The sequence below is a fragment of the Neophocaena asiaeorientalis genome, unplaced genomic scaffold, assembly GCF_003031525.2.
Source record: "Neophocaena asiaeorientalis asiaeorientalis breed wild unplaced genomic scaffold, Neophocaena_asiaeorientalis_V1.1 scaffold134, whole genome shotgun sequence".
NCBI classification, from domain to species: Eukaryota; Metazoa; Chordata; class Mammalia; order Artiodactyla; family Phocoenidae; genus Neophocaena; species Neophocaena asiaeorientalis.
Genome location: NW_020185339.1, coordinates 8955871 through 8978361, shown reverse-complemented (window position 1 = coordinate 8978361; position 22491 = coordinate 8955871).

Sequence of the window (22491 nt, the reverse complement as noted above, 5' to 3'; positions counted from 1 at the left end):
AGGATATGCAAGTAACAAACATCAGCGAAAAATTCTGAATAATCAATAGTCTGTAAATATCAGCCAATGCCTCAGTTTCTTGACTTGAAGATTAAGAGACCCTGGAATAAAATCTGTGTTTTTATGCCAACTCTGCACATTTCTTATCAGTAGAGAGATAGTCTGTAGATTAAAATGAGCACTTTGATGCCAGACCACCTGGGTTTAAATCCTGGCTCTGCCAGATACTGGCTGTAGAGTCTTAGGCACAGGGCCTGCCAAGCCATGCTGGAGTCAGACAAAAATGAAAATGTGTGTCTCTATGTACATGTATCTAAATATTCCTCCCTATTTTGAACCAAGCAGAGAAAGTTAATACAGCTTTTATATGTATACACACACATAGGTCTTATAGATATACTGTATATATGAGTTTATATATATATATATATATATACACACATGTGTATGTGTATGTGTATAGATAGACGATACATAGAGATATATCTCTGAATTACCAAATCCATTTGAACACCACTGTCAACCTTCACGAACGTGCTCAGCAAGAGGACATGACAACCACGCACACTCAGGAACAGGGAATTGATTGGAAACACCTGCTCTGGTTGTACAATCTGTACAATCACACTGGGTCATAAGACAAACACAACCTGTCTTTATTTTAAATTTGGATATTCTGCTTATCATGGATTTATTTTTTGATTTTTAATTCATTGCTTTAAATATTATTAATGCAGATTATTGGGTTTGTAGGCATTATTACATTTTTCACGAGAGTAAAGTGCCTCACTTGACTCAGCTTCTTCTCGTCCCTATTTAGACAAGTTATTTAACTGTTCTGTACCTTATTTTCTTCATCTAAAGATAAGTTATTGCTTAGAAAGCACTTAGAACAGTATTTGCCAGCACTTAGTATGTACATAAAAGATGTTATCATTATATTATTATTCCATTAACCTTTTAATTAATATGTCTACTATTATTTTTAGAAGACTTGATTTTCCAAGGAATAGCTTCCTGGAGTTCTTCATTTATTGGAAATATGACTCAAAGTAGAACTGGCCTCAGAACAAAGGTTAGGATTATAAAGAGACAATATAGCCATTCTTAGCATGTCCTCAACATGCATAAGAAACAGACTGTAGGCTATTGGATTTTCATAAAAGTCCCTGGTCATAGCTCCTGAGAATTTAATGGACGAAATACAACAAAGCTAAGAAAGAAGCAGAGGAATCAACCTCTCCTTCTGGGAACATTCTCCCAACAGGTTCTTTTTAAATATTTTCAAAGTGTATGTGGTGATGTGATAATCATTAATACTATGATGGAAAGATATTAGAGGAAGGAGTATGAAAGCAAGAAAATGACACACCTAAAGAAGGTAACGTCTAGGCTTCTTCTATGGGCTTAGCTACCTCTTCCTGCCCCCAAGCCATCCAGGCTCAGGGATATCAGAGCCTGGCTAGGCTTCTGTGGAAGAATTAGAATTCAGGCCCTTCCCTTTGGGGAAAACAGGCTCTATGACATGATTATCAGCCTGACAAGAACATTTAGTGTAATGTCAATAAGATATTGTTTTCCAACAGCTTCTACAGGGAAATATATTATTCTTAAGAATTTAGACAGAAATAAAAGTGCTATTTATGTTTCCTGGCAGATCTTATTTCTTTATTTTCTGCACTTTGAATAGCAGAGTTCCCTTTCATGAATATTCTAATCAGGTTGAAGATTACAGCCATAGCAGAGAGTTCCCCACAAATGGCAATACCTGAGCAGAGTAAAGCAACAAATATCTGCCTTTGGCAGCAGGAGAAACTTCTGATTTTTCATAAATAGCTCCAGTGCATCTTGGGTATTCATATCCGGAACCCTAGACAGTTTTAAAGAAAGAACTGTCATGTTTTGCTTCCACATTTGCCATTACACCAGGCTGAGTTTTATATTATCTGGCTGTTCTCTCAGTAATTAGATCATTTAAATATATGAAAAATGTAAACTAGGACTCTACTGCTTCTAAAAGAATGCACTAACCTTGTGAATGACTGAATAAATGAATGACCCATTGACAGAAAAAGTACAAAAGTCTGACATGTTTTCTTATTCTTGACACCACCTGTTAATCTTCCTTGGCAATAAAACCTTCTCAGTGAAAAGGACAATTTTTTGACTGGTAAAAATAAAATTAGCCTAAAATGTCACTGAAACATTTTTGAACTGGGAAAAATATGCCAACTTGAGGAAACATTTTTTCCGTGAAATATTTAGCTAGAAGAAATGACAGAACCAGCCAATAATAAAAAGCTCCACATTTTTAAATAATAGAGAAAATGTTCTGAACATCTAAAAGTATACAGGAGAGGTTTGCAGAAAATCAATTACCTTTAAATAATCATTTAAAACAGCCATTTACATTAAAGTCATTCAGTATAGATTCATAAAGGATGTGTGCCCTAATGATAGTGTTTAATTAATACTGCTTCTTACCCTTTGTGGCAGATAATGAGTTGAAGTTTTTAAACATATGAAATTACATAGCAAATCGATGTGTTTTCTAAATAGTTACTTCATGGATATGGACAAATCAAATACGTTTTATCCTCTGTACACATTCAAGGTTATATATAAATATTATATAATTATATATATTATTCATATAATATATGTATAGATTACTTTCCATATGGTAGACAAAAAATAGGAGTTTCGTAATAAATATAACATACTCTCTGTTCTAAATTAATTTATATCCCAAAGGAGGAGACACCCAGGCAATTACAAGGCCACCTGACATGTGCTGTGACAGCACCTAGGAAAAATTAATCTTGGCATAAATGGGTAAGGAAAGTTTTCTTGGTGTACATAATGGCTAGGAGAATCATAACAAATGAGAAGCTAATTAAAAGTCTGATTAATAAGTAGATACGAATATCCCTAAAAATCTCAAATTGTGTTAAACATGCCAATTGTGGTGCGTGTTACAACGACAGGGTCTTTTAAGAGAAACCACCCCAATCCATTTGTCTAAGCTACAGCTGTGGCCCAAGTGCAGCCATTTTCTGGACTCCACTGTGGCCTCTGCCCTGGCCTAGCAGGGTGACCTCTACAATAACAATGAGACGTCAATCTTGTCACTGCTCTTTAAAAAGTAAAACAGTTGACAGTTTGAAAAGCTGCCGAGAGAAAGACCAAGAGAGAGAGTAGAAGATATAAGTAATCTGAGATTGTAAGAAAATACACAATGGATGTTGGTAGAATCTCTGTGTAGATACCAAGTTGAGGGTGAGGCAAAAGAGAAGCAGTGTCAGAAAAAGTAACTGCTGAGCCAAAGGCAGAAGAAAAGAAAGAAGGTCTCAGCTTTGGGTCTAGTTTGTCTCCATACGACCCTCTCACTTCAATCTCCCTCACGTTGCCTAAATTCCCTGCCTCCTGCCTGATCGTTGAAATAACTTTCCAATATTTAAAGTAACGTGAGTGTCAGTCCCTTGAAGCCAAATAGGTTTAACTCTAACAGAAGTTATCAGCCTTCATTATAATCTATATAAATGTATTTTAAGATCCCCAAATCATTCAAATTACCTTAGTGAGAATACATTTTAAGGAAAGGGAGAAAAAAAGAAAGCTTAAAACAATAAAGATGTGGGACAAGATCACATAACTTAGACTAAGGGAGATTATATGTGTTCAATCTTATTTGTAAAAGGAAAGAAGAGGAAACATATCTCTTGGTAATATCTTGGTGCACACACTGACATTTAAATGGGTATGGAAGAACCACATGTTTATACTGAGTTCCTGCTCACTGGTCAAAACTGCTAGGCATCACCTCGGAAAATGGCTCTGCAGTTCATCTGGCCAATCTGCATAAAAATATCAATTATCATGGTCCAGTGACCACATATTTTCCACAGATGCTTTGAAGTTGTCATAACAAATGAAACATTGAGTTTCTCACTTAAGTAGACAGAGCCAGGCTCACTCCTGATGCTTGTTTATTTAGCCTCAAAGGGTAAGAGAAGGGAAATGGATTGACATTGAGCAACTACTGTGTTATACGCTGGGTGCTTTTCATTGGCCATTTTACCTAATCCCAACAGTATCTCCATGATTTAGTGTATCCTTTCTCTGCAGATGGAAACAGTGACATCAGAGAATTGTCCAGAGGTCACATTATTGGCATTTGAACTCAAGTCTGCCTAGCTCCAAATCACCTATACCATGCTGCCTCCCAAACTCCTGGACAGATTTTCCATTTTCATGCTTTGTTTAGCCTCCACAAATTGCTTTATCCTGAAACGCTAGAGACAAAGGGCACCAGGAACTGAGGTTGCCACTATGGGTCACACAGGCACAACCATGACACTGAAGAAGGAGATGTTTGAAAAGAGACTAGAGAATGTTTAGCTATTGTGGACAGACTCTGCTGGGGTGATTATTAAGTCTGCATATAGAAATTCTCATCTAAGAAGGGAAGACTCATAATCCAACACAAGCCAAACACTTTTGGATAATGGCTGTCACAAGTTAAAAAATGCATATATTACTCCCTCAACTTTCCCTCCCTTCTCTAAAGAGAGAAGAAAGGAAATAGGATAGTCTTTCTTTTCCATTTTTCCTGTTTTACACTGACAATGTCCCTATGTCTGTGAGGGTAGGGAGACACAGTCAGTCTTGCCCAAGCCTATCCCTTGAACTCTATGTTCTGGCTCCCAATTCTGGGGAACAAGAATTTGGGCAGGGTACAGTCAGTACGGCCTGTCTCTGTACCATGATATCTAGGTTTCATCAAGGAGCACAAATGTCAGGATATGGCTGAGACAGCCACATGTCTTGGACTTCAGTTCTTTCCCACGTGGCATGTTCTGGGTCTGGGAAGTCCAGGATGACTACCTCACACTCATTACTGGTATCTGGACTTAGGCGGCAGAACAACCGGCAAATAACCAGTATTGCTGTCTTTTTATATATCCTCTCCACATGACCATTTTGGAATTCCTCACCAAGATGGTCTCAGGTAATTGGACTTCTTTTTTTTTTTAATTTATTTATATTATTTATTTTATTTTCGGCTGCGTTGGGGCACGCGGGCTTTTCTCTAGTTGCAGAGAGCAGGGGCTACTCTTTGGTGTGGTGCGTGGGCTTCTCATTGCAGCGGCTTCTCTTGTTGTGGAGCACTGGCTCTAGGTGCATGGGCTTCAGTAGTTGTGGCACTCGGGTTCAGTAGTTGTGGCTTGCAGGCTCTAGAGCGCCGGCTCGATAGTTGTGGCGCATGGACTTAGTTGCTCCACGGCATGTGGGATCTTCCCAGACCAGGGCTTGAACCCGTGTCCCCTGCATTGGCAGGTGGATTCTTAACCACTGCGCCACCAGGGAAGCCCAGGTAATTGGACTTCTAATGTGGTGTCCAGTTTCCCCTAAAGAGAGCATTTCAAGGGACAAGAAGTAAAACATAGCAGATTATTAAAGCCTGAATCTAGAAACTGGTGAGACTTCTGCTCTAGTCTGTTGGTCAAAGAAGTCATAGGACTCACTCATATTCAATGGAGGTGATATAGACCACCCCTCTCAATGGAGAAGCTGTTAAAAGTGCATTGTTAAAACTGCCATACCTTATTTCCTGCAACTTTTCCCTCCATTCTGCCTGTTTCACTATTAGTATGGATTCCTGACCTAATGAATATTTTTAAACTTCTTTTAAAAATTAAGAACCTACTATGTACTACTCACTGTACTAATATGACAAGGGAATGAAATAGTGTACATAATTGATGGTTCTACCCATTACTAACTTAGTATCTTTGTAACAAATCTACTAAGCAATTCACGTCTCCTTCCCTGATCCATTTTTGTCATCTGTAATAAATATATATGACTGGGATGTTTTGACAATTAAATGAGATAAAACAAGTAAATTGCCTAACACAGTTCCTGGTATAAACTAGATTGTAAATTGTCAACTTTCCCTTCCCTAAATTAGAGTTAGTTGTGGTTAATGTGTGTAGTTTGGGTATCATAAGTGTGATCTGAGGATGGAGTAAAAGGGAAAGTAAAATTTTATTTTGTCAATGCCAGTATCATAACAGAAATAGAATCCTTCATGCTCCATTTCTAGGGAGTATGGAGTAGTAATGGATGGGTTTATTTGAGGACATCGAGAACCCAGCAAATCTACCATCATTGAATAAGGGCACGAGAGAAGGAGCTTCTGAAAATACTAATAATTATTTGGGTCTAATACATTGTGTTGGCTTATGCACAGTTCTTTTCTTTTTTATTACAGTCTTCTTACATTACAGTGATTTTAGGTATAAATGAGTCCAAGTATTTTTTTACACTTTAGTATCTACAGTTAAAGAATAGAGAGCCTACATATTTATTTTATTCTATTTTCCACAGGACTTATTATTGTGGTACTTCACACATAGTAAGAACTCAATAATTAATTGGTCAAACTCCTAAGGCTTTTTACTTTTGGTAAATGGCAATAAGACATGAATAACATTGGGCTTCCCTGGTGGCGCAGTGGTTGAGAGTCTGCCTGCCGATGCAGGGGACACGGGTTTGTGCCCCGGTCCGGGAAGATCCCACATGCCGCGGAGCGGCTGTGCCCGTGAGCCATGGCCGCTGAGCCTGCGCGTCCGGAGCCTGTGCTCCGCAACGGGAGGGGCTACAACAGTGAGAGGCCCGCGTACAGCAAAAAAAAAAAAAAGACATGAATAACATTAATCTAGATACTGTATGACTTTGCAGAAATGGATATTTCTCGATGATAAGGTGCATAGTTTCATAGGTACAAGTTAAAGCTCTACGAGATCCACCGGATTGATATTGAAAAACTGTAATATTCTTCCTCCAGCATAAATTCATTTTTATAAACAGACAATTTGATCATGCATAAACAAGTCTGAATTGCTTCCTTGCTTTTTATTTTCAAATTCAATAGTGTGGATTCCTATGGTTTGCATAATTTGTAACTAAAGACATATGCCTAAAAGAAAAGTAACTTTCCGATGAAATTCCAGTTATCTTATAAATTTAATATATACATTTTGTATCTTAAAACTCACTTCACAATTTCTTATTTATTATTGAAAATTTAATTATGAGATGTAGACTTTAGGAATAATGTATTTCCAAACCATGAAAGAGCCATTAAAACAAAGTAACTTTTATATTTCAAGAATATTTTTAGTGTGTGTACATAGCTTCCACAACCACAAAAATCACATCAGCATGCAGAAGAAAATAGAAAATTTTAGGTAAAGTAAAAAGAATATTAAAAGAAATTTTATATTATTAAATGTTCTTACATAGGCTGTGACTTGCTACCTTTCTGTGGTGTTTGTTTTTTTTTTTAATTAGCCCAATTCTATATGGGGTATATAGAAAATTTAGCTGTCATTGAGATATTGAAATACAGGAGTCTACTATTTAACAAATGAAATGCTAAGCAATGAAAATGGACTAAATAATTTAGAGGGTTTTTATTTGTAGTATCTGTCAATTAGAATGAATGCTCCTATTGACAATTAGTAATAATGTAATCCTTTCAACTGATATTTTAAGACTTAAGTTACATAATAAAATTATTGATTTAATAGAAAAAAGAGATTAAACATGGACACTGTCAAGCAGAAATCAGATGATAACGTTAGGAATATTATAAGGGAATCCTTTCCATTACTAGACATGTGTTCCCTCTAATTCTATGAAACATTCACAATACACTGGCTAATGAACACTATATGAAATTTAAACATAGTTCCTGCCTAGTAATTACCTAAAATAATTTATATGAAAAATCATCCTCTTATTTAACTAAAAAATTGTTGGTATGCCAGAAACAAGATGATTAATGTAGAAGGAATTGCTAAGAGCCTTGAACTGGCTGGGTTACAATTACAGAAATATGACCCTGAGTCTAAAATACAAATAGAATTGCACATAATCAAAGTGTTTTCTATTTGAATCCGAATTTTTAGAAACCAGGTCAACTGTACCTAGTAGTTTTCTGTTGAGTCCAAAGAGACTTACTTCAGCTGAGTCTGTCATTGTTAGTTTTCATAAGTGAAAAATGTGCCTTTCACTGTCCCCTCATTCCTGTTGTTCACTCACTTTTAGATAAACTATTCAAATACTACCAGAGCTACTAAAATTGAGAATTCAAAAACAAATGTCAGTCCTAAACAATGAATTAATCTACACCTTTTTTTCCCCAGCTTTTTTGAGGTGTAGCAAATATACAAAAACTGCATATATTTAATGTATCCATTTTCATGAGTTTAGACATATGCATACACCTGTTATATCATCACCAAAATCAAGGTAATAAATACATCTGGTACCTCCAAAAGATTAATAACACCTAATATGATGTCTACCCTCTTGAGTTTTAGAATGCACAACATTGTGTTAATTATAGGCACAGTTTTATAGCAAATCTTTAGAACTTATTCATCTTGTATAACTGTGATTTCAGACCCACTGAACAAGTCCCTACTGCCCCCTACATCCAACCCCTGGCAACCACCCGTCTACTCTCTATTTCTATGAGCTAGATTATTTTATGTACTTCATATAAGTGAAATCATGAAGAAATCTTTCAATGACTGTTATTTCACTTTAGAATAACGTCTTCCAAGTCCATCCGTGTTGTCACAAATGGTAGAATTTCCTTCTTTTTTAAAGCTGAAGAATATTTTCATTGATTTTTTCTATTGTTTTCTTGGTCTCTATGCCATTTATTTCTGCTCTGATATTTACGATTTCTTTCCTTCTGCTAACTTTGGGTTTTGTTTGTTCTTCTTTCTTTAGTTGCTTTAAGTGTAAGGTTAAGTTGCTTATTTGTGATTTTTCTTGTTTCCTGAGTAAGACTGTATTGACTTTCTAAGACTTACCTCTTAGAAATGCCTTTGCTGCATTCCATAGGTTTTGGATCACTGTACTTTCACCTGCGTTTGTCTCTAGGTATTTTTTGATTTCCTCTTTGCTGGTTCTTTGACAAGATAAACAAAATTGATAAATCTTTATTGAGACTCATCAAGAAAAAGATGGAGAGGGCTCAAATCAATAAAATTAGAAATGAAAAAGCAGAAGTTACAACAGACATCACAGAAATACAAAGGATCATCAGAGACTACTATATGCCAATAAAATGGATAACCTGGAAGAAATGGACAAATTCTTAGAAAGGTACACTCTCCCAACACTGAACCAGGAAGAAATAGAAAATATGAACAGACCAATCACAAGCATTGAAATTGAAACTGTGATTTAAAAAAAACTCCCAACAAACAAAAGTCCAGGACCAGATGGCTTCACAGGTGAATTCTATCAAACACTTAGAGAAGAGTTAACACCTATTCTTCTCAAACTATTCCAAAACATTGCAGAGGAAGGAATACTCCCAAACTCATTCTATGAGGCCAGTATCACCCTGATACCAAAACCAGACAATGATATCACCAAAAAAAGAAAATCACAGGCCAATATCACTGATGAACATAGACACAAAAATCCTCAACAAAAATACTAGCAATCTGAATCCAACAATACACTAAAAGAATCATACACCATGATCAAGTGGGATTTATCACAGGGGTGCAAGGATTTTTCAATATTGGCAAATCAATCAGTGTGTACACCACATCAACAAATTGAAGAATAAAAACCATATGATTACCTCAATTGATGCAGAAAAAGCTTTTGACAAAATTCAACACCTATTTGTGATTAAAAAAAACTCTCTAGAAAGTGGGCATAGAGGGAACATACCTCAACATAATAAAGGCCATATATGACAAACCTACAGCTAACATCACAAGCTATGGTGAAATGCTGAAAGCATTTCCTCTAAGTTTAGGAACAAGACAAGGATGTCAACTCTCTCCACTTTTATTCAACATAGTTATGGAAGTCCTAGCCATGGCAATCAGAGAAGAAAAAGAAATAAAAGGAATCTAAATTGGAAAAGAAGTAAAAATGTCACTATTTGCAGATGACATGATACTATACATAGAAAATCCTAAAGATGCTACCAGGAAACTACTAGAGCTAATCAATGAATTTGGTAAAGTTGCAGGATACAAAGTTAATACACAGAAATCTGTTGCATTTCTATACACTAACAACAAAAGACCAGAAATAGAAATTAAAGAAACAATCCCATTTACCACCACATCAAAAAGAATAAAATACCTAGGAATAAACCTACCCAAAGAGACAAAAGACCTGTACTCTGAAAACTATAAGACGCTGATGAAAGAAATCAAAGACTACACAAACAGATGGAAAGATATACCACGTACTTGGATTGGAAGAATCAATATTGCTAAAGTGACTATACTACCCAAGGCAATCTACAGATTCAACACAATCCCTATCAAATTACCAATGGCATTTTTCACATAACTAGATCAAAAAATCTTAAAATTTATACAGAGACACAAAAGATCTCAAATAGCCAAAGCAATCTTGAGAAAGAAAAACTGAGCTGGAGAAATCAGGCTCCCTGATTTCAGACTATACTACAAAGCTACAGTCATCAAAACAGTATGGTGCTGTCACAAAAGCAGAAATATAGATCAATGGAACAAGATAGAAAGCCCAGAAATAAACCCACTCGCCTATGGTCAATTGATCCATGACCAAGGAGGCAAGACTACAACAGAGAAAAGACAGCTTCTTCAATAAATGGTGCTGGGAAAACTGGATAGCTACATGTAAAAGAAATGAAACTAGAACATTCTAACACCATACACAAAAATGAAACTCAAAATGGATTAAAGACCTAAATGTAAGACCAGATACTACAAAACTCTTAGAGGAAAACATAGGCAGAACCCTCTTTGACATAAAGCGCAGCAATATCTTTTTTGATCCTTCTCCCAGAGTAATGGAAATAAAAACAAATGGAACATAATTAAACTCAAAAGCTTTTGCACAGCAAAGGAAGCCACAAACAAAATGAGAAGACAACCCACAGAATGGGAGAAAATATTCACAAATGATGAGACTCATGAGGGATTAGTCTCCAAAAATTACAAACAGCTCACGTGTCTCAATATCCAAAAAACAAACAACCCAATCAAAAAACTGGGCAGAAGACCTAAATAGACATTTCTCCAAAGAAGACATACAGAAGGCCAAGAGGGACGTGAAAAGATGCTCAACATCACTAATTATTAGAGAAATGCAAATCAAAACTACAATGAGATATCACCTCACACCAGTCAGAATGGCCATCATCAAAAAATCTACAAACAATAAATGCTGCAGAGGGTGTGGAGAAAAGGGAACCCTCTTGCACTGTTGGTGGGAATGCAAATTCACCCAGCCACTATGGAGAACAGTATGGAGGTTTTTTAAAACAGTGGTCCCCAACCTTATTGGCACCAGGGACTGGTTTCTTGGAAGACATTTTTTCACAGACCGGGGGGAGGGGAGATGGTTCAGGTGGTAATGTGAGTGATGGGGAGTGATGGGAAGTGGGAAATGAAGCTTCTCTCACTCGCCCACTGCTCACCTCCTGCTGTGCAGCCTGGTTCTTAACAGGCTGTGGACCGGTACCGGTCTATGGCCTAGGGGTTGGTGATCCCTGCTTTAAAAAACTAAAAACGGAACTACCATATGATCCAGCAATCCCACTCCTGGGCATATATCCAGAGAAAAATGTGGTTCAGAAGGATACATGACCCCCAATGCTCATTGCAACACTGTTTATAATAACCAAGGCATGGAAACAACTTAAATGTCCATTGACAGATGAATGGATAAAGATGTGGTACATATATACAATGGAATATTACTCAGCCATTAAAAAGAACGAAATAATGCCATTTGCAGCAACATGGATGGCCCTGGAGATTATCATACTAAGTGAAGTAAGTCACACAGAGAAAGACAAATATCATATGATATCACATATATGTGGAATCTAAAAAAAATACAGAATGAACTTATTTATTAAACAGAAACAGACTCACAGACTTAGAGAATGAACTTATGGTTACCAGTGGGGAGGGGTAGCAGGGAGGGATAGACTGGGAGTTTGAAATTAACATGTACATACTACTATATTTAAAATAGATAACCAACAAGGAACTACTGTAAATAAATAAATATAAAGCTGAAGAATATTCCATTGTATGTATCTACCACAGTTTCTTTATCCATTCATCGGTCAGTGGACATTTAGCTTGTTTCTGTATCTTAACTATTGTGAATAATGCTGCAATAAATATGACAGTGCAGATATTTCTTTGAGATATTGATACCAATTCTTTTGGATAAATACCCAGGAGTGGGATTGCTGGATCATGTGGTAGTCTTATTTTTCATTTTTTTGAGGAACCTCTATACTGTATTCCACAGTGGCTGCACCATTTTACATTCCCACAAACAGTGTACCAGGTTTCCAATTTCTCTATGTCTTTACCAACATTTGTTGTCTTTTGTTTGGGGCCATTTAAAAAATTTTTTTTAATTTTTTGTTGAGGTATGGTTGATTTACAATGTTGTGTTGGTTTCTGGCATATTACAAAGTGATTCAGTTATATATATATATATATATATAATTTTTCATATTCTTTTTTATTATGGTTTATTACAGATATTGAATATAGCTCCATGTGCTATACAGTAGGACCTTGTTGTCTATTTTTATATAGTAGCTTGTATCTGCTTATCTCAAACTCCTAATTTATCCCTCCCCACCCCCTTTGCCCTTTGGTAACCATAAGTTTGTTTTCTATGTCTGTGAGTCTGTTTCTGTTTTGTGCAGCCACTATGGAAGACAGTATGGATTTTCCTTAAAAAACTAAAAATAGAGTGAGCATATGATCCAACAATTCCCCTCTGGGCATATATCTGGAGGAACTCTAATTCAAAAAGATACATGCACCCCAAGGTTCATAGTAGCATTATTTACGATAGCCAAGATGTGGAAGCAACCTAAGTATACATCAACAGATGAATGGATAAAGAAGATGTGGTGCATATATACAATGGAATACTACTCAGCCATAAAAAAGAACGAAATAATGCCATTTGCAGTGACATGGATGGACCTAGAGATTATCATACTAAGTGAAGTAAGTCAGACAGAGAAAGACAAATACAATATGATATGACTCATATGTGGAATCTAAAATATGATACAAATGAACTTATCTTTTGTAGGGTTTGTTTTTGATGACAGGTGTGAAGAGGTATCTCATTGTGGTTTTGATTTTCTTCTCTCTGAATGTTAGTGATGTTAAGCAACAACAAATTATAACTGCGAGAGAAACATATGAAATACCTCCTGTGACCATGAGATGTCACAAATATAATACTAAGATGTTAAATGCCTGTTAAGATGACTGCTAAATGCCAACTCCCTTTACTAGTACAAGGGAAGTGCTATTTTTTATATTGCACACAATTATGTCCCTTGGCAACATGAAACAAAACTCAACCATTATAATGTCTCCTTAGCACTGAGAAAAAAAAAAAAATGTGGCATGTCCCTGGAACTGATCCCTGAAAAGCAAGAGAAAGTCCAAATATTTGATTGAAAACAAAAAGGAAAAATAAAGTTGTATTGTAACAAAGAGAGACTGAATTGCAGGCAGCTCTCCAATTTGTAGCTAAAACCATTTGGAATATATGCTCTTAAAATTCAGCCAATTGCTCCTTTAAATTGCAAAATGCTTTGAAGACAATGGTAGAATGAAGTAAGTAAGATTTAGGTAAGTAAAATGTCTGTTATGTTCTTGGAGAAACTAGACTGATATAAATGAAGCAGTTAGAAAATCTAGGATAGTTTGTGATTTGGTGCTAAACTATTTAGTACAAACTAAACTCCTAGGTCCCTAAGAGTTCAAGAAAAGGAAGAATTAATGTAGCATAACATGACTTTTGAAGACTCCACAGGCTTGAACTCTGAGTCTTAAAGATGACTAGAGTTTGGAGAAGAAAAAAAGAGTCAGAAATGTTTTTATACATCTTCTGGATGGAAAAGAGTCTGTGGGAGAAAAAAGAAAGAAGGTAACTAATTTTTTCATATGTATAATATCTTGGTTTGCTTATCAATAAAAAAGAAGAATTTTATAAAACTGTTGTGAAAATTTAAGGTGACGATATGTGCAAAGTATTAGTACTATGCCTGAGACATTTAAGTCTAAGAACTTAATAAGACAACTGGCTTAATAGGATTCCTTCAATTAAGAACCAGCTTAATATGAGCAGCCAGTGTCAACTAGTTGCCACATATAAAAAACTAAATATGTTTTCTGTTAGGTAGCTGAGTTTTCTGTTACTAAAAGTGACAGAAGCTATTTGATTATTTATTAGATCAGTGTGTGAAGCAATGTCAGTGTTGGGTAGAAGTTGGATTGATTGATTTCTACTCTACCAGTTCTTCCTTTAATCTTGCATTCTTCGAGTTAGTATAGCTCTATTATGGATCAGCCTGATGTTTCCTGAGAATAAGAACCATCCTTAAGCTCTGGAATAGAGTGGACAAAACAGTGTTTCTTATGACAAACTTCTTCAGAAACTTACAGCATTTACTTTGCTGAACTGTTGTGTGTCTTTACTTTGCTGAACTGTTGTGTGTGTGTGTGTGTGTGTGTGTGTTAGTGGGGGAGATGATTACTAAGAGATAATTATTGTTTGGGGTTGAATCTACATTTTTAGAGGGAAACGGTTCAGTTCTACATTAAGCACTGACTAAAATTTTCCCTCTACATTTTATCCAGATTTATTTTCATAACATTGAAAATGTTTTTCTAGACTCCTTTCAGAAACAACTAGTCTAAGAAAAAAATCATGATGTGATTAAAAATGTCTAAATATGAATAAAAACTCTTCTTGATTAAGTACAATAATTAAATGACCTACTCACAAACTGAATCAATGAATACATTTCACATGGATCCCTATTGAAAAACCTGGGGTTTCAAATATTTGTATTTATTTTATTGAACATAGCCTATAGGTTTCTAGTTTTATATGATACCCATATAAGATAGCTATATCCAGTTTCCAAATAGGACATGACTTTAATTATAATTCCAGAATTCCATGTCAGTAAGGGATTCATTGATAATATGTCTAATATGGATTACCATATTCAATAGAATATTAGAATATTAATGCAAATATAAAAAAACTGCAGTTAGGAGCTATGAAGACTTAATTCACTGTTCTCTTTTTTACTTACAAAAGAGAGGAATTTTCTAATAAAAATTTATTATGGTGTCAAGGTATTAACGACAATAATACACCATGGAAAAAATCTAAAGCAATACTTTTTTTAAGTTAATATGAAGTATAGATGAAAAGAATGCTCTAGGTTAGAGGTATATGAACTTTTTTCTTTACAGGGGCCAGATGGTAAATATTTTAGGCTCTGTGGGCCATATGTCTCTGTTGCAACTACTGAATTCAGCCATAGATAACTGAAGAAAATATATAGATGCATAGGTGTAGCAATGTTATAATAAAACCTTATTTACAAAAGCAAGTGGTGAACCAGATGGATTTGGCCCACAGGCTTTAGTTTACCGTAGTTCACTTAAGGTGAGCAGTTAAACATATTTCTTATACAAAATAATGGATCCTTAGAGCCATAGTTTGAGTAGTATATTCTGCCAAATCCCTGAGGGTTTAGTTGGGAGGAAAGGTGTTTTCTTCAGATACTTGCACACCAAGGCCTCAAGGGTTTCTCTGCCATAAACTAAGACTCCCTTTTTAGAAGTAAATGCTTGACTAAGTCTGCAGAAACCTCTTTAGAAACTAGACTCTCACAATTAGAAAACATGGAGGAAGAAAAACACAGCTGCATAGGATGCTGTGGACCGGTAATCAGTGGAATTGCTGGTTATTTTCTGTGAGGACAATAGATCTTAATTTAGTTCTGCTATCTTCTCCTATCTTTATGCTACATACTCATCTTTATCCTAGAATAGCGTATACTGAGTATAACATTGCTGCTTTATCAAAATTCCATGATAGGTATATTTTTTGAGGTTCATTTGGCTGTTAGAATTTAAATGTTTCGTGATGTCAAAAAAAAAAAATTCTTTAAAACTCCCTTATCCTAGATTCTGTGTTATGAGAATCTATAATATCTCTTTCAATGTCTCCTAACACAGAACTACAGGCTCCCAGGAACTTAGGAAAAGCTTTCACAGTATAAAGAGGTAGAATTTTTATTTGAACTATAAATAAGATCCTGTTGAATAGAATATATTTAACAGGATAAAGGATAATCTTTCTCTCACCTCTGGACAAGAGAAAACATCTTGATGTATATCCTTCTATCATTTGAAATGACTCTTATTCCATATTAGAAATATTTCAACCAATTTCCTGCTGTTGACATAAAGGTCATTTCCAATTACTTACTAAACCAAGTAATGTTATGATGAGTATTTGTACACAAATCTTGAATGCCAAGGATAATTCCTAGAAGTAGAATACATCAGACTGATATTTTGAGGCCTTTCTATGCAACTTTGGATGAGTACAGGATATTTTTGTTTTAATTTTGCCATTTTAACATACAATAATGGTAATTGAATGGTTTTTATATCCATATTGAATTGAGTTTAAATTTTATATGTTTACTTTCCATTTGCATTCCTTTGTCTGAAGATTTACTCTTCCAACCAATATTTGTCATCTTCCACTTGTGCCAAATACATCAGAGGGTCCTGGAAAATACAAGATTGCTATTCCTCTAGGAGTCTAACTTGTGGTGTATATGTCTGTCAACTGATCAACAAATATTTACTGAGGGTCTTCAAAGCACTGAGTATATAGCAATGTATAAGACAGAAAAGATCTTTGTTCTGAGGCGGTAAGAGAATGATATAAAACACAGTGAGTTAATATATATTTCAGATATTAATTCTACAGAGTAATATGGTAGAGGACAAGCAGATACAGTGAGGTGTGGAAGGGGAAACCTGCTTTATTTAGAGGAGTCTGATGAGGCAGCATTTAAGTTGAGATGAATGATTAAAGGAGTCATGTTAAAATCTAACTGGAGTATCATCCAGCTTGGTGAAAAAAAATTACAAAAGGTTCTGAGATAGGAGTGAATTTTCTATCCTGGAGGGTTAGAAACACAACCAATGAATCTAGAGTATGAAGAAGAACAAGGTAGTGAACAGAGGGGAACGAAATCACAAAGTTAGGCAGTGAACAGATCATGTTGGATCTTGTAGGTCAACATAAGAAGCTGGATTTTTATTTTAAATATAATAGGAACCTATTGGACAATTTTGAGTAGGGAAGTGATAAGAAAGGGGCTGATAAATTGTTAGAAGATGGAGTAAAATGATTAGAAACCCTGATGAACTAGCAGATCTGGTGGACAAAATAAATTCATAAAGTTAAAGATACAAGATTGATCTCAATGCTTTTGGAGGTCATATATTTACAGAGTGTCCATGGTGTGGTTACTTGAAGTGAAGTCGAGGTAGAATTCATTGTATTTGAGGAGGTCAAAGAACTTTGATGGGACATACAAAGTGACACTGAAGTGAGAGAGGATATCAGGCCTCGGAAGGGAGAAAGGATGAGAAGCAGGTGTACGTGATGTGATAACAATCGAAGATAATCAAAGATGTTAACCAATAGAATGTGCCATAGGTAATTAGCATAAGGGTTCATTACATGATGGAAGATGGATGAGTGGTCAACTGGAAATATAAAATGTGAGCTGGGAGAATACCACCTTACCTGGCATTTCTATAGTACATGGCTGTTAGTGGAGCATGGATCTTCAACGTGATATGGCTGAAGGGGTCATGTATTCTGGAAACCAGCATATTTTATTTATAGCAAGAAGCAGCGCGGTCTGTTCTGCAATGAAACTGAAAAATGAAGGGAACACAGTTCCCTAGGAACGTAAGTGTCTGAGGCACTTTAACAGGGCTTGGGATGAATGAGAAGTGGAGAAGGAGATTCCATAAGTGTAAAAGAATGAGTTTGTAAGAATGGGTTATAATTGACTTTGATCAGGTTCCAAACAGAAGTTATTATAAAACCTTCACATAAAGCATAAAAATAAAATTATCTCAGTACTCTCATCTCGTGGTGAAGACAGCCACAGGTCTTAATACCAAAAGGATTCAGGCTTTTATTCATGTATTATTTATTATTAAAAACCATTGAGGGCTTCCCTGGTGGCGCAGTGGTTGAGAGTCCACCTGCTGATGCAGGGGACACGGGTTCGTGCCCCGGTCCGGGAAGATTCCACATGCCATGGAGCGGCTGGGCCCGTGAGCCATGGCCACTGAGCCTGCGCGTCCGGAGCCTGTGCTCCGCAGCGGGAGAGGCCACAACAGTGAGAGGTCTGCGTACCAGAAAAAAAAAAAAAAAAACATTGAAGCATTTGCCAGGCACCGCTGGGTGCTAGAATTATAAAACTAGTAAGAATTGATCCTTTTCCTCAAGAGGCTTACTGTCTAGTAGAAAGAGGCAGAATGCATTTTCTAAAAGTGTACGTAAAGTAACTAAGTATGTGTAAATTCATAAAATATTAATCATCTTTTTTTGCTCTAAGATCAAAAGTTCTTATTTTTAGTATGTCAGGAACTTCATACTACAATAATATTTGCTAAGTAGTGCAGAATTCTAGGCTGAATTTCACACTGGGTATGGCATATAGAGGGCAATGAAGTATGTATTTATGAAAGGTCTTAAGCAAGGGACTTTTGTATAGAGAATCTTCCAAGACAAATCTCAAATATACCTGGATCAGGAGCCAGGTCTTTCTGCCCAGTCCTGCCCTTTACAATGCAAATGTCCTGTTATATTATTTAAGGATGGTTTGGTCCCTATTCAGAGAAAACTGAGTAAGGTTGTTTGCTTAAAATGTACGCTGGACGTGTCAGAAGTAGTCAGATTTTGTCATGCACCTATTTTATGACAGATCCAGGCCATAGACATGAAGCTTGGCAAGTGCCTTATAAATTAGAGCTGTGCTGAAGCCTACAGCAATGCTAACTGTAGGCTAACTCAAGCCCACCTTCCAAATATTCTTGCAAAAATAAAAATGATACAGTTACCTAACACAGGAAAGGAAAAAGCAGTTCCTCAAAAAAACTGTCAAAGCATCCAATAATAGTCTTAGATTTTTAATTAATCTGCTTTATTTCTCTTTTTAACAAACCTAGAACTGTCACTATTAATAGAAAACCATGTAATATTATGTAATGCTTTTTTTTAAAGTTTAACCAGCCCTAATTCTAAAGTCCTGGCACAATTTTTATTTGACAAAATTTCACCCCAAAGAAATGCGATGCTAATGTCACTCTTTGCTTCATTTTGAATATTGATTTGGTAATCTTTATATTCTAAATGGAAATGTTCTGCATTATCTGTATTCTACCTTCTAAGAGGGCAGAAAGGAAAATGCCATCATTACTTAGAAGTAATGTATCTCTTCATTCACTAATTTAGAATAATTGTTCAGTATTATTAAGAGACACTTTATTATAATGGCAATAAAGGTTCCAGTATAAATCTAATATTCAAACTAGAAAGAAGTCTGTAATAAATCAATGAAAGATTTTTTCACCTCAGACAGTGTGACACATAAGCCCATGTGTTTCAACAGTAGATTAAACTTTCACTATTATATAAAATTTATATAAACTCTTATAGCACCATTTAGTTATTTATAATTTGTTTGTGAATAGTATAAAAAAATACAATAAATCCAAAAAGTCCCAAAGAATTTTGATTATCTATTTCTTAAATTTTCTTCACTTTTGGGTAATTATCATGGACTTATTATACATTCTTATTGACTTTCACAACTTTCATATTCTTTCTAGGAAATACTTGCCAGTACATGATTCCCCTCAGACTACTAAGAAGATGAATTTCTCTTTTCCTGGCCTAGCGCTGCAGAATAGCTTCTATGGGCAAACCTGAAGCTTTTGTAATTATTCAATTCCAAAATTCCTTAGTAAAAAAGCATGTTCAGTCAATATAAACAATTTTTAAAATATGGTGCTTAAGGTAGAATCATTTAGTGTGTAATTGTATGGACAAATATGAAATAATGGCAATAATTCTAATTGTCCAGCCCTGTGAACCCAGTATACGGGTACAAAAGTTTTCTCATAATAGTGTTGAGGAGAGCATATTACATCTAGATTCTGAAACATTTTCTTCCAAAACAATAGTATGAACAGAGGTCTGATTTATTTCAAAATGAAGAACCTTCCCAAGAGAAATACTTCCATAAAGCTTTATCTTTTTGGTGAAGATAGATAAATAAAGACATAGAAAATGATATGAAGAAATTTTTTTACATAAGAAAAATAAAACTAGGATCTTGCAATTCTCAGCATGATGGGAAAACTGTGCCCTTATAGCTGTGCTGAAGCCTACAGCAATGCCTTTGAACTTGAGCCCACATTCCAAATATTCTTGCAAAAATAAAAATGAAGTTATCCACACAGGAATGAAAAAACAATTCCTCCAAGAAACTGTGTCAATTATCCAATAATAGGAGCTAGGAACTGGACAAGATATATGAAACAACTTTTTTCAGACACTGGACAAAATGCAACTCAGAACTCTAATCCTTGAGCTAAGAGAAACAAATGAGATGATCGCTATGGTCACCCTGTCTTTCTGCCTACAACCACATTCCAGACCACATGAAGGCAAAGGGAATCCAAGCAGAGCATAGTTGTATCACTGAATTTAGGAGACAGAGAATCTAGTTTGGGAAGGCTGAGAAGAGCTTCAGAAATTTGAATGGACGTTGCCTTGAGTCTTTGGATGAACACTAAGCTGTGCATGACCAGGTTTATTAAGCTCCATAAGGCTCATCAAAGAATACCATGGAGCTGTAAACTTAGCCATTCCCAAGGCTCTCACAGGACAGAGAGATACTCAAATTCCAAACCGAGTAGAGGAACTTTAGTGAGTAACCAAGCATTCATTAGAGACCCAAGAAGGTCATACTTTAGTAAAAGGGCTAAGATGGTGTTAGGGGTTACAGCTATTCTAAATGCATCCTAACAAATGTTAAAATCTTCAAAAAAGCAAGTTGACCCAAGATTGACTTAAATTATTGTAAAACAAAACAAAATGTCCAAAATCTTTAAAGAAGAACAACCAAATCCAGACATCAGACAATTTAATATTTACAATACTCAGCATACAATAGAACCTATTAGACAAGGCAAAAAGCAGGAAAATGTGAGCAATAACCAGGAGAATGACCAATCCTTAGACACAGACGTGACAACAATGGTAGAATAAACAGATAGTTTTAAAAAAAAAACTATCATAGTTATGTTTAAGAACTTAAAAATATGAATATAATGAGAAGCAAAATATATTTATAAAACCAAATGGAACTTTTAGAGATGGAAGAATACCTGAAAAAAAATTTACTGAATGGGTTTAATATCAGATTAGACACTATAGAAAAAAATAAAAGACTCTCCAAAGGTAAACATAAAGAAAAAAAAGGTTGAAAAAGTAAAAAAAGCCTAAGTGGCATGTAGAACAATATCAAGCAGTCTAAAATTCTGTGGTTGGAATCACAGAAGGAGAGGAAGGAGATTCGATGGTGAAAATATTTGAAGAAATAATAAGTTTACATTCAGAGGATTAGATTTCTATCGACTTCTTTTCAGATATAATGCAAACCAGAAGAAAATGGAATAGATTTATAATGCTGAATGAAAACAACATTAAATTAAAATTTAATATCCAGCAAAAATACTTTTAAGAAATAAAGGTGATAGAGACATTTTCAGAAAAAACGAAAGATGAGAGAATTAATCGCCAACAGCCTTGCACTACAAGGTGTGCTAAAAGGAAGTCTTCTGGCTGAAGGAAAATAATCCCAGATAGAAGATCAGATCTACACCAAAAAAATTTAAAATTCCAAAAATGGTAAATTCAAAATAAGACTTTTGTTTCTTGTTTTATAATTTATTTAAAAGATAATAAAACATCTGCTATTTTACACATTCACCACAAAAGTTTATCATTAAGTGGAAACTGGAAAGAGAGTGTTTAGTTTAAAATATGCAAGTTTCAAAATCAGAAACAACCAAGCAAAATCTGACTTCATGGACTTGGTCAGGCTATTTTAAGTGGAGGAAAAGTAAAAAGAAAAATTAAGACAGGAATTAATTGGCAAATTTTGAAAACCAAAACTCAAGTCTTTTCACAACATGGCCTCAAACTAATTTTCTAGAGTTATTCCTCACCATTTCCCAACATGTTACAGAGAGTTCATGCCTTCTGTATTGTTTTTATTGGTTATACTTTCTCAGCACTTCTTGATATTCTCACTACCTAGAATGAAAATTTCACTAGCTCAACAACCTTTAAATGTCTCCTCTTAGCCCAAACCTATCTATTATTTGAGGTCTGTTTCAAAAGTGACTTCCTCCATGGAGCCTTTCTTAATTCCCCTTGACAAAAATAATAGCCTCTTTTTTGAACCTCATGATACATTGT